We start from the raw sequence: 5,120 nt of genomic DNA, 5'->3' as shown, positions 1-5,120 counted from the left end.
GCATGATTTCAATTTCGATCACAGGCCAGAACTATGGGACGCCTTAAACTAAGATTTAAAAAATAAAATTCATTTTACTCCAACAAATGATATATTTCATTTCATATATTGAGAAATATACATATTTTCTCTTGTATAAAGCCATATATTTTCCTTTTACGAAAAAAGCATTTATCTTTTCACAAACATGATATTCCACTTCAAGAAAAAATATTTTTCACTTTTCACAAAAAATCTTTTGTAAGTTGTGGAAAAGTTTAATATTTCATTAAAAACACATGAAATATGTTTTTTAATGAAGAAGTTAAGTATATATTCATAGCAGTGAAATGATTCATGGAGAGTGGGAATGAAATGTTATTTCTTAAACAGTACATTTTTTCAGGGGGTGGCGAAAATGTCGAATACAAATTATGTTTGAAATAATTATTGTGAAGCAAGGAGCTTTTACACCGTTCCTTATAAAAGTGCATGTTTTAATTAAAAGTCAAACCTTTTTTCAAAGCTAGTCCATAACTTTAAAATAGCCAGTAATTATACTTGAGTGTCATCTAACGTTCTAATAAAAGTGTCATTGGCTATTATGAAAAATACGAGACATTTGGCTTCCTCCTGCTCGTACGCACGGGCGTCCGTCGATATAACACATATTTTTATGAAAATATGCACCCTTTTTCTTAAAAGTTGATGGAGAGGGGGAAAAATTAATCGTATCAAGTCGGGGTATTCAGTAATGAGTACAAAAGAAACTATATTTCACTGATTTTCATGATTCATTCCATTTGATTAACTCATCTATTCGTGTTTTGGGGCTAAATATTTATAAACGCATTGATTTTTGGCAGAAGTTCTATGGAAAATGCACCTTTTTTCACACAAACTTTGAGACACTCTGTATTCATTCCCCCATTGCTCGAGAATGAATGGGCAGTTAACGACGGGGTTAAAGATTTATTGAGGAACGGAATGTATATTTCATGAAAATGAAAGCCATTTTCCCATTGGATATCTTCAATACGTGTTTTTACTAGATGAAGTTAGTTGTCGAATAGGCTGTCCTGGCATTTGAGGTCTCTATCGGTGACGTCACTCAGGATCGTCATGCCTGAACCATCGGCCGGGCAGGGGTCGCAATGGTAGTATGATTTATGGATAATGCACTCGATATATACAATAATCTTGTCCTCCCGTTCAAATGAATGTGAAACTCATATAATTTTCATCAGAGCATTCAACAGGAGTACTCAGTACACATTTCTCTGTTATAAGTGAATTAAAGTCCCTCCATATCAATTTGTTTGCGCTCCTTTTTTGCAGTGCGTAGCGTGTTAAATTATTTCCCTATGGAGAATAATAGAAAATACGCAGTTTTTGAGGGATTTACTAAGATATCTCCCAAACGCGTCAACAAGGTGATCTATCAAAACAGAAAAGAATAGAGCAGATTCTCACCTTGAACATGATATTATTTTCAGTCAATTTTAGTCAAATTAAGTTCTGTCACTTTTGAGGTTTTTGGAACCTTTCTTGATGATTTTGGAAATCCATTTGTACATGAGCCAATGGGCAAGAGCGGGAAACGAAACGTTTGGTGCGACTTCACATTGTTGTAAAAAAATATATACGTCACAATAGACCCTATCAAAAAAAGACATTTTGCAGAAAATGCTGTAGATTGCGAATACCTAAGAATGATTTTGATTGGATAAAAAAACCTCTGTCACTTTTCACATTTGCAAAAGCTGTTGCAATTTTGGTCACTATAATTTGGCGGCCGGTTCAGCCGATTGCATTGTGTGTACACAGTACAGTACACACGCATAGCTAGGCAACGCAGCGCGTGAAGAATTTCACTATTCGTACAGCGACGACTTGAGTGTATTGTAACGCTCCCCACTCTCAAATCTCGCCAAATCAATCTTCTCCGTGTGCTCCAATGTAGCTCTCACTGAACTCACGTATACGTCAATCACACACCATTGATTCACGCTAAAATAAGAATCCTTCTGTCATCAGTTTTCATTCACATTAACACAATTTATTTAGTAAGTATTCCATAATCCAATCATGAACAATAATAACTGATTATATAGGTCAATTTACCGATTAATAAGGATTACTATTCTTGTATCTCCCCCGATCTTCTATCTGTTTTCCGTTCGTTCTTCTCTTCTCTCCTGCGCCCTCTACGTTAGAACCTTCAGGCGCTACACTACCCTCTTCTTAGAATGAAACGTCCTCGTTTCGAATTAAAAACATAACCAGGTTCAATATTTGCAAAACACATCTAGAGCAATGTTAAATTTACATTAAAAAAAACAACAACAAAGTTCGCTTTCAAAGATTTCAATAGAAACGCGATGGCGTCTTTCGCAGGCGTTTACTACGGCGTGGTAGCATCTGGTTGCCGGTTCTCTGCTCCTTCGCACGAGGTGGTTCCTGGTCAGGTGGGGATGTTTCTTTGCTCTTGGATGTAGCGGCCACTTCTGAGTAGAGTCGCTTCTTCCTTCTTGTTCCTATCTCTGCAGTACGATCTGTATCTGTTGGACAGTCGTGCTCTTTGCTAGAAATGTCTACTCTAGCTCCAGTTTCCACAGAATTTTCTTCCTGTGATTGAGCATCTTGCTGTTTCTGCGGGTGTTCCTCTGGGGATGCGTCGACTGTGGCTGAAGATAAAGACTTGTCATCGATCTTCTTCAAAGCCCAGTTCGGCACGGGGGCTCCAACATACGTCTTTAAGCGGTTGAAATGAACAACCTTTGGCTTTGATTTAGACGTTTCCTGAATCCGATAGGTCACATCACTGAGAGCATCAATGACAAAGAATGGACCGGTCCAACTCCTCTGTAGCTTGGGAGAAATTCCTTTCTTCCGCCTTTTAGTGTGAAGCCACACCGCATCTCCCTGTTGATAACCTTCCCCTGCCTTGTGAGTGTCGTAAGTACGCTTGTTCCGGTCTGTGTTAACCCTCAAGCGCTCTCTTGTCAACTGGTGGGTGTAATTCATGCGGTCCTGCAGTTGCTCTGTGAACTCAGGGTAACTAGATTCTGGAGTCCCAGAGCTTCCAATCAGCAGATCCACTGGAAGTATCATCTGCCTACCCATCATCAGCTCACTAGGAGTGTAACCAGTAGCTTCATGTTGAGACGAGCGGTATGCCATCATGACCAGAGGTAAACATTCGTCCCAGTCCTTTTGATGATCAGCAACAGCCTTGGCCAATAAATCCTCCAAGGTCCGGTTGAAACGTTCAACCATTCCGTTACTCTGAGGATGAAATGCTGTAGTTCTGGTCTTTGAACATCCCAAGATCTCACAAACACTTTGGAAAAGAGCTGCCTCGAAATTCCGACCTTGATCAGTATGAAGTTCCAATGGCACACCGTATCTGCAGACAAATTCTTCCACAAAGATTCGTGCAACTGTTGCTGCTTCTTGGTTCGGCATTGCAAAAGACTCAGTCCACTTGGTAAAGTAGTCACAGATTACGAGCACGTATTTGTTGCCTCGATCTGACTGTGGAAGGGGTCCCATGATGTCCATTGATACACGCTCCATTGGAGCACCAACGTTGTATACCTGGAGTGGGGCTCGAGGGCGCCGAGATGGGTTCTTCCTAGACTCACATGTGCGGCAAAGTTTGCACCATAGTTCAACATCCATACTAAGTTGAGGCCAATAGCAACGCCGTCGAATTCTTTCAATTGTCCGCTTGCTACCCATATGACCTGCAACCTTGGATTCATGGCACTCTGCAAAGACTTTCTTGCGCAATGCAACAGGTAGAACCAATTGAAGAGAGATTTCCTTTCCGTTGAGGGATTCCCATCGACGATACAGGACGTCCTCTTCCAACTGTAGCCTTTCCCACTGACTCCAAAGAGACTTTACTTTGGGGCTAAGGGGTGCTACCTGTCGCCATGAGGGACGTGTCCCCTTTTTCTTCCATTGGATGATTTGATCTAACTCGGGGTCCTGGCCCTGTACATCTCTCAAATAGGACTTTGTCCACAAGGGATCTTCCTGGTCATTTGATGGGGCGTCAATGTTACCTTTTGTCAGCTGTACTGCCTCCTGGGTTCCTAAGGTAGCGACGTGGATCATTCCAGCTTCAGGACAATCATCTTCGGTATTAGTGCCGACAGATAAGACTTCCTTCAAGATAGATGTTTTTATGGTGTCGTTTTCTTCCAGTCTTTGACAATGTGGACAGTCCTGACAGGGTCTCCTCGAAAGCGCATCTGCATTTCCATGAATGCGACCTGCCCTGTGTTGAATGTCCATGTCATAGGTACCAAGAAGCTCCAACCACCGAGCTACCTGACCAACAGGATTGCGGAAGTTTAACAGCCACTTCAACGCTCCATGATCTGACCGCACTGTGAATTTCCTTCCATAGAGGTAGTGATGAAATTGTTTCACTCCTTCCACAACAGCAAGTAATTCCTTCCTTGTGACACAATAACGCCTCTCTGCCTTTGACATCGACTTGCTGTAGTATGCTATGACCTTCTCTGTACCATGTTGCACCTGGGTGAGGACTGCTCCGAGTCCGTTTGCACTTGCATCAGTGTCAAGGATAAATGGATCGTCAGCAGTAGGGTATGCAAGGACTGGGGAGTTAGTCAGCTCATGTTTTAGTCTCCTGAAAGCCTCCTCACACTCGTCTGTCCAGTGGAATACTCGTCCCTTCTCTGTAAGCTGGTGGAGCGGTCTTGCAATGTCTCCAAAACCCTTCACAAATTTCCTGTAGTAGGAGCATAGTCCAAGGAAACATCTGACATGGTGAACAGTCTGCGGGGTGGGCCATTCTTTGACACTACTGATCTTTTGGGGATCAGCTGAAACTCCTGCTGCTGATACCACGTGACCCAAGAATGCCACTTCTTTCTGTAACAGGACACATTTATTTGGATTAAGTTTTAATCCAAAGCTCTTCAGCCTGTCGAATATGGTGTCCAGTCGGTCGAGCTGCTCCAGTACAGACGAACTGTATACAATGACGTCATCGAGATATACCAGGCAGATGCTGTTAATCAATTCATCCAGGACTTTTGTCATCAGCCGCTCGAATGTTGCAGGGGCATTGCAGAGCCCAAACGGCATCACACGAAACTGAT

Source organism: Lytechinus variegatus, chromosome 12 (genome assembly GCF_018143015.1).
Source record: "Lytechinus variegatus isolate NC3 chromosome 12, Lvar_3.0, whole genome shotgun sequence".
NCBI classification, from domain to species: domain Eukaryota; kingdom Metazoa; phylum Echinodermata; class Echinoidea; order Temnopleuroida; family Toxopneustidae; genus Lytechinus; species Lytechinus variegatus.
The sequence above is the reverse complement of the archived record's forward strand: the minus strand, read 5'-3'. Positions refer to the sequence as shown.